The following is a 9,636-nucleotide window of genomic DNA, read 5'->3' as shown; positions in this document are numbered from 1 at the left end:
CTTTAATCCCACATTGCTTGGGAAAGTGGATTGCCTCTCTTGAGAAAGATATAAAAGACATTCAAGAGTCCTTCTTCACTTAGGCATGCTTGGTTGATTTGATAATTTGCAAATTTATTGGAGAGTTCATCTTCAAGGGTTTGTGAGGATGAAATCCCTCATGAATGACATTCTTCTCACTATTGCAAGATACAGCCAAGATAATTAATGGTGTTTTCATTTAGGAAACACATTGGGCTTACAAAGTCTTAGATTTTCAAATAGAGAAGGGAAGATTTGGAGAAGATTGTTAGAGAAAATTTGAGGGCATTTGTGGTAGCCAAAAAAAGAAAATAAAATAGAGTTTTCTATAGTGTTGTACTACAATACCGTTGCTACAGTAACTTCACTATAATGTTGTTGCTATAGTACACTGCTACGATAACTTTCTACAATGATTCTGCAGATTTCAGTTTAAAATCAAATTTATGTATTTCCAGATGCGTCCAATTTAGAGTGCCTTTTTGGTTCTTTGTGAGCAAATCAAGCATAAAACAAGCATTGCATTTTGTGGGTATGTGTGATTTAGATATTAGATGATATTTAATACATTGGGTTGTCTTTATTTTAGAGAAAAACTAAATAATCAGACTGGCATACAAATCTAGAATTTTTAGCTCATTGTATTTATGAGTATTGCAGTCATTTTAGAATACTTTATTGTTGCAAGTTACTTTATTGTTGTACTTCATTTGGCAATACAAACATTTCAAACAAACAAACAAACCCATTTCTACAACTTCTATCAAGTTTTGAAAAAAAAATTAAAAAAATAAAATAAAAATAATGCAAAGAATAAGGCGGGTTGTTATAGTGAACAAGAGAAGAAATGAAGCAACAATCAAACAAAGATTCAAACATAAAATGAGAGAACATAGACCTTACTTCCCTTGCATCTTGGTTTGAGATAGAAGAGGTTGAGTGGCTAAACACCTTTTTTTGTACACTTGTGTGTAGTTGTGCTCAAGATTTATGATTAAGTGATGAAAGATATGTGGTTTCTCTTGATATCAAATAATAAATGCAAGCACATCACATCAAAGCATACAAATGTGTGTTTGGTTGTCTCACATCAACTAGTAGAATAGGCATTGGGTAAATTTGAATTTGAAAAATTATAGGGGTCAAATATGTGATTGTAGTCAACCTTCCATATTCAAAACTAACTCAAGACATAGACATTATTAGATTAGGTAATGTGAATAAGAGAAGAAACAAAGCAACAATCAAACAAATATTCAAACATATAATGAGAGAATATGTACCTTACTTCCCTTGCATATTGGTTTGAGATAGAAGAGGTTGAGTGGCTAAATAGTTTTTGTTGTACACTTGTGTGTAGTTGTGCTCAAGCTTTATGATTAAGTGATGAAAGATATGTGGTTTCTCTTAATATCTACAACATAATATCAACATTCAATCAGTTTTTTTTAAATGGTCTCTAAGAGACTTTATTAATAGATTTTGAGGGTATAATATCAAGAGTTAGATTTAATTTTGAGATCAATGACTAAGGTTGCATGAAGGATTTGGAGGAAGAAGAAACCTCTAAGTGGCACCTTGGGATTGGTGCACTTGGAGAGAGCAAGGATTGAGAGGATTTGGATGGCTAGGACTATCTTATTTCGACCAAGTGGTGACTTTTAAACTTGTGAGAAGGACCATGGGGTAAAGTGAAATGGCATGTGAATCCTCTTGCACGTGTATGAGGATCGCATAGGGTTGTAAGATGTGACAGGTGAGCCCTCTCACATGTGTGTGACATTTAAATGAGGAAATATGAAGAGTGTAGATTTTTATACGATAAAATAGATGACTAAGATTTTGTGGGAGGGTTTTGTGGATAAATAAAATAGATATGACATGAGATTAATTAGACTAATAAGAAAGATTAATTAAATTAAGCATGACTTAAATAATATAATTCATTAGTTAAATTAATTAATTGATCTTAGTGGATTAATGAGGTGAGAGAAAAAGATAGAATTAAATAAATGTAATTCATTTATCTATTTTTTTGTGTGATGACCTTAGATAAATAGAATACTTATTTATCTAAGGTTGAACTTCACAAAATGAGTAATTAATTAAATAAATAGTCATGATTTACCAAATTAATGTGAAAAGAATTATTAGATGAATCAATTTTATAATGAAAATTATTTAGTTAATGTTAGAAAAAAGATTCAGACAATTAATTAAATAAAATATAATTTATTTAATTAATTTTGAAAATGAAGATGATGGATTAGGTTGGTGACAACAAAATTGTCACGGGGTTATTTTGGGTGTCTATAGATAACACATGTATGAATGGACATAATTAATGCATGGCTTGACCAAGTGTATTGGAATGTGGACAATTTAGATGAAGTGAAGATGAATGCATGGAAATACATAAAAGATTAGGAGAATGGGTCCAACCTACCTAAAACCCATCATTAATTAATGTGTGAATATTAAGATATTCTTTCAAAATAAACACCAAATTAAAAAATGATATAAATATACAAATTTTCCCTTACAATATTATTCTAATACAAGATACATATCACAATATATAAATTAATATAAATTTTTAACTTATTTAACACAACTTAACTCAACATCTAAAGCTATATATCACATATTCAAATATTTTCCATCAAAGCAAAATTCAAACCTCCCCCAAAATATCTTTTCAACCTTGATGCACTGTAGACGCCATATGTGACACTTAATCTAAGTAAATATCTGAAATTAGACTTCTGCCATTACAATATTCAAAATTTCTTCCAAAACCCGAACAAATTGTCTCTGGTGCACTTCATTTCACTGAAAGTGATGCAAATTAAGAACCACTAAAATTTGACGCAGTTGCATAACGCCAATTAATACTGTTATAATGCTAATTGCAGGAAATGACAGTATGGAGATTAAATTCTCATCCAAGGAGATATAAGAAATAATCTCTAATAAGGTAATCATATTCAAGAGTTCAGGGAAGATGATCATATGAGAGCTTGATTTTCTGAGTAAAAAATCTCAAAATCTGAGAATGTTTTTTTAGATTTGTCTCTTGATATGCTGAAAATTGCACTTCTTAATCATTAGTCCAATAGAGGATCATGGTGGCCATGTTGATTGTTTTGACAATGTGTAGAACATTATTCAGGATCTGAATATCAAGTGATTTGGAAATTTTGTTGGAAGTTCAGATTTTCTATCTGATTCAGATCGTCAAAATTTACTGGGTACGATCTTGACCTCATCTTTTATGATGTGAGAGTCTTGGACTCAGCAAGACTTGATCCCTAGTGGGCTTATTTGGAATCATTTGACTTCACTAACAGAACAAAAGCTCATTAATGACTTGAAATTTTTTAATTTGAACTTGAATATAAATTTGAATTGAATGATTGGAAAGTAGTGAAAATCTCAATAGAAAAAGATCTAATTATCTTCTCTATGATGATAAATATTAACAAGGCAAGTTTAAATTGGCATGTCTTTGAATTGGATAGTTTAAAAGGTCAAGTTTAATTTCCCTTTCAAGAAATGTTAATAAAGATTTATTTTTTTAACTCTAAAAAACATTTTCAATCTTTAAAAAATTTATATAATATACATCAATGATCTAAATGGTCTAGTTAAACGTTTTCACCTTATACTTATCATAAGCATCATTAAAGCATGCATTTCATGTCAATAATTCTCTAATAAAAAGGGTCTAGGGATAAATTTCTAAAAGTTTTCCCCCCCTTTAAAAGGCTTAATTTGAAAAAGGATTTAAGAGTTATAATATGTATCATAGAGTTGATATCACACAAATCACGAAAAAAATTTCATGGTGGAAAAAGGGGGTTAAATTTAAAACCATGTTCAAATTTGATGCTAATAGCATGTGTGGTGAATGTGTTTCCTCCGTGGTTTCTGATGGGTTAACATTTTTTTTTGGCACTAGTGACTCTTCAAACAATATTACAAACCCCATCCTATTACATACTAACTAATATTAGTTGGACACATATGCTTTGTGAGTCCCCCTTAGGTATTATTAATAAAGAAGGATGCACATGCTTTGTAAGTCATCCCATAAGTCATTAAAATAAAGCAATGATCTCACATACATGAGATGGTAGTATTTTCCTTTAGCAAAACTCATATATTATAATGACTTCCCAAATAGAAGGCATCTTGGATATTTGTAAGTGGATTGTATGCTCTATTTGGAGGTTGCCCCTCAAAGTGACATTATGGAGATGACAAAAGCCTTATGTTTATTTCATTTTTGCACAATTCTATATGTTCAAATTATTTTAGCTTGCAAGTTCATTACAAGTAGCATTCAAACTCTTTCTAGGTTTATATATAACTGTCCACCATATGTTCTAGCCTCACCTAGGGATCTTGATAATCAAAAATTGGTTACAATCATTATTGTATTAAATATGTACTCAAGAACTTTTGCCAAAAAAAATCCCCTTGCAATTAGTTTTTCCTTTTGTTGTTTTTAGGCTAAAAACCCTTTGTTGGTTTTTAAATATCCTAAGAAAAGATATCATCCTTGGCTAATCTAGATTCCCCATTAAAGTTCCATTGAAGTGAGGAGTATTTTGACTTCAATACCTAGGCCTCAACTAGCCTATTCATATGTTTGTGATCTTCCATGTACCAACAAGTACATCAAAAGAATCATCACAATTTTTTCATACCCCAATCCTTGGTAACCTTTAGTCATCTATATTATATGATGCATTGGCAAGTAGTTAGCACTAATAAGTTACTCAGCATGTATCTCAAAGATAGGATAGTGGGATATATGTAGAATCCTAATTCTCAATAGTTAGCACTCTAAAATATTGGATCAACACTATTTTTTCTAATCAAAGATGTTTACCAAAAATCACAGGCTACAATTAAGGTGTGTCAAACAAATCACACCAATAACAAAGATATTTGACTCAAACTATTGACCAAAATTGAGATCCATGACAGGTGAATTGTCATAGAAGAAGATGATGAGAAATATTCTTTGATAAGGTAATACAAAACCTCCCACCATACTAGATCTTAGAACATATTATAAGGCATCTATAGTCCACTGGCAAAAAGAGTTGGAGCTTATGGACAACCTTATCTAATTGACCTTTGCATAAAGAAATTATCATAAAGAGAACAATTTACATCAATCCAAGATTGAGAATATTTAAAAAATATTTTGACAATATTTAAAAATTTAGGACAAAATTTAGAATATTCCATGACAAGAGCAATACATCACCATTCAAGTCTATCATACGTGTTCTCAAAATATAACAACATTATGTAGACCTCTTTATTAGAAATTTTACCATTCTAATCCTTCTCAACCAGTAATTGGATTTTCCAAAATTTATCTCCCTTTAATAAATATAGTTTAAGTATCAATCGAAGAATTTCGTAGAGCCTTAAACAAAAAATTTGGCTAAAATTTAATACAAATTCAATAGGTTTCTAGTTTTTAATATGAGCACAATCTCCTTCTTTCCAAAATAATTTAATGATCCCTCTATTAATTTGTTTCTTAAGAGAATCATTATTAATGGTTTAAATGTAGACCCTTAAAAGGTCCTAAACTATCAAATCAATGATAGACTTGTGAAATTCAACGGGTAACCCATAAGCTCCTAGGTATTTACCATTATCAAAAGACTTGGTATATTTAAATATCTCTTCTTTATAAATATCTTTATCCAACTTTTTAGCATCATCTTTGTTGGTGTTAATAAGATATACATGATCTTACTAGTTTCACTTTAGGACCTATTCATGCACCTAGTTACTCAAGCTTACTTAGGCCATTTACTTTTTGTGTCTCATATCATAAGTTTTAGACACTTGTCATGATCTTAGATAAATTTAGTGTTGTATCATTTCCTTTATATCAAGGTAAACTTGATGTATTATATCATATTATATTCATTATTTTATGCCAATATAACAATTCATCTATCACATCTCTCATGGAAGGTTTTCATTTTGTTGGTTAGATTATCATGCTTGTGGAATTTTTCATAATTCCAAATGGTGTCAAAGATTTAAATTAGACAAACCCTCATATTTTGAAGACTTTAGATAGGAACTTTTATAGGGTGTCTTATTAAGAAAAATGGACCTCACAATTATACTCATAAGGTCTCAAAACTCATATATCAATATAGAGCTATCAATTGCTACTTTTTTATTTCTCTTTGTATTGGTATTTAAAATGAAAAAAAACATCTGGCATTGAGCATCTTATGACACCTAGTTACTACAACTAGAAGCCACAAAGGATTGGACTGATTGTGTCTAAGGGATTATGGTCTACCTTGGATGATACTCCACTTGAGTTCACTCAAGAATGTGATTTTTTTTTATATAGGAATAATATGGACGAGGCTATAATGTTGATATTGTTGAATATCCGAGCAATTGAGAGGGGGGGGTGAATCAGTTGACAACTTAAAAAAATTCTTCAATGTTTTCACACATCTGAATTAACCAATAGAATTAATTAAAGTAGATATAACATGAAAACACATATACACAACACATCACACAATGAACACTAGATATGACGTGGAAAACCCAAGAAGGGAAAAACCACAGAGAATGTTAGTTCTCAATATAAAACACTAGATATGACGTGGAAAACCCAAGAAGGGAAAAACCATAGAAAATGTTAGTTCTCAATATAAAACACAGGTTAAGGTGACACCGGTTAATGTGATTTTTACAAAGGGTGGCTCACTGTAGGAGAGGTCACTGTCGAAGAAAGAAAGAAAGAAAGATAATCCACCACTGTGACACACTCTGCAAAACTGAAAATGCTTCTAGTGCCTCAACACCAACGCACCTCGCACATCATCAATAATCAAATCCTTCCTTTTCAATCTCACACATCTTCAATAACAATGCCACACTTTTTCAACACTAACTCATTCAAATCATCCTCATATATATACTATCTTTGGGAAACATGATCTTCTAAGTTGACCAAGACAGAGATATAAAATAGATCAACACTAAACATTCTGGTGGTGGGAAGGAATGAGAAGTCATCATTGGTCAGATCGACACATTACATCCATTACAAATTTTGGACCCAAATCATGACTCACACGTTGCACCAATGTTGATACTCATCCTTGGGCCTAATTCAGACCCAAAAATCATTGACCAATACAACAAAATAAGAATGGAACCAAGATACACATTAATACAAACGATCAACACCGTATCCGATAAAAAGAGAAATCTGGACCATCATCAACTTAATCAATCCATGTTGAATATCAAATAGAGCACATCTTCCAAAGCACCAAAGATTTTGGGAGCACATCTATTGAATTACCAACACCAAAACTATGTGCTGACATTAATGGCAACCATTATGTTGACATCAATGACAACCAACACAATCATCAATATCATATTTGCAACAGATATCACTACATTTTTTAGATTGTCTATAGAAAACATAAGTAGATTTGGTATTTGGTACAATGATATTTTATTTATTTGTTTCTGTTGTCATTAGTATTCAAAATGAAAAAGCCTATTCTATTAAGTGCCTTATGCCACACAATAATTACAACTAGGATCCAAAAATGACCAAATAAATCATGTCTAAGGATTATGATCCACCTTGGATGATACTCCATTAGAGTTCACTCTAGAATATGAGAAATTTTCATATAGGAGCAAGATGGATGAGACCATGAGATTGATATCGCTACATGTTTTAAATAGTCTCTTGTATCACATTGAGTCTTGTAGAATACTTAAGTAGATCTAGGATAAGTGCACGGATATTTTCAATAAAATTAATGAGTTTGAGCACCTTAAATTAAGGTAGAATTGACTATATTAGCTCCAATTTCCTTATCATCATTTGTGGATTTTATTGTGAAATTCAAGTCATTGAGGCCATTATTTCAAGTTTGTATAAAGGAAAATGCCAACAAAGAATGTATATTCTTGATTCTATCTAAGCTCAAAGGCCTATTTCAAGTCTTCCCTTCTAAATTTATTATTTTATGGGCGCATTTGTTGATACTTTCACCATTGCCCACTTTTGATATTTTTTGTGATTGTTTGACATGTGAACACACTAACTTGATCTATATAGATGCTATTTCAAGATACAAGAACCAAAAATTAGTGGCTCAATCATACAAATGGAGAATGAAGAAGAAACCTAAGTCTAAGATAGATTCTACATCAAGTGGTGAACATACCTCCAAGATAAAATAGAAGCTAGATTAGAAAAACTAATCCACTTCCAAGAATGTTAATTCTTCCAAGTATGATAAGTATTCTTCCAAGACAAATAAGAAATTGGGAGATTATTGTCTTTTTTGTTACAAAATACATGATGAAATAAGTGTTTCATGTTAAAATGGAATTGGGTAGTATTACGACCTAGATCCACTTTTACACTAACATTGGAATATGAAAGCACCTAGAGAAGTGATCACACTTGACTAGCTCTTGTGAAGGAGAGTCAAGTGATACTTCTAGGGGTTTTATTCCTTCACTGCTATGGAATTGAATATGTAGTGTCTGAGAGTGCTATATAGTTAAAGTATGAAAGAAAGTGAATGTAAAGATGCTATAGTAGACTAGTAAATAACATAACTGGAGCAATAGACATAGAATTGAGGGAAGAATCAAATTGTGCACCTGCGAATTGAATTATGTTTTTGATTTGGTTGGACCAGGGTCCCAGAATGTCCTAGTCTCTTGAGTCTGAGCTATTATTAGGAGGCCTGAATCCTAGAGCAGATTGAATGCCAACCCTAAAATCTGGAGCACAATTATGAGGACCAAGGTGCCCTAGTGCCTTGGTCTTGGGATAGGGGTGTCCTAGCGCCCTAGTCTCCGAAAACTAGGCTCAATTTCTAATTACAAAACTATACTAGCACCCTGATGTTTATTAAAGTCTTCCAGCTCCGTCAGATACCTGTAGCTACACCTTCAAGACAAAAAATGGTAGGGTTGTGGCTATATAGGGGTTTTCCTTGGTCAACCCCCTTGTTTTAGTGATTTCCACCTCCATAAATAGCCAGTATTGTAATTGGAAAAGTGTGTGCTCTTGAATCTTAAGTGTGTCTAGAAGATTGCTATGAGCTAAAGTGTCTAATATGCAAACTAGAGTCCTGCTCAAATGTGTTAGTAAACTCTAAATGATTGTAATGATAATACTTTAAATAACATTTAGGATGCATATCTAAAGCAATGATGTAAATATGAAAACTAATATGATGTAGATTTGAAGCTTGATGGAGAAACACAAGAACAACATGAAATCATACCCAATCCCTTAGGAAGAGGTACAAGCTAATCACCAGTCGGTGATTCCCTTATCATCCTCCAATGTCTCTTGAAACTTCCATGGCTGAATATATGTTGATGAATAATTTGATAATTGACGAATTTGCAGCCCTAGGACTTCACATAAAAGCAACACTTTCACTTCATAAGGATCTACACTTGAATGCTAGAATGGATTTCCAAATGAGGAAAAGACTTGCCTTATTTATGAAACCCTAGATTTGAATTTGATCAAAATTCAACTTATAATTGATATAT

This window comes from Cryptomeria japonica, chromosome 5 (genome assembly GCF_030272615.1).
Source record: "Cryptomeria japonica chromosome 5, Sugi_1.0, whole genome shotgun sequence".
NCBI classification, from domain to species: domain Eukaryota; kingdom Viridiplantae; phylum Streptophyta; class Pinopsida; order Cupressales; family Cupressaceae; genus Cryptomeria; species Cryptomeria japonica.
The sequence above is the reverse complement of the archived record's forward strand: the minus strand, read 5'-3'. Positions refer to the sequence as shown.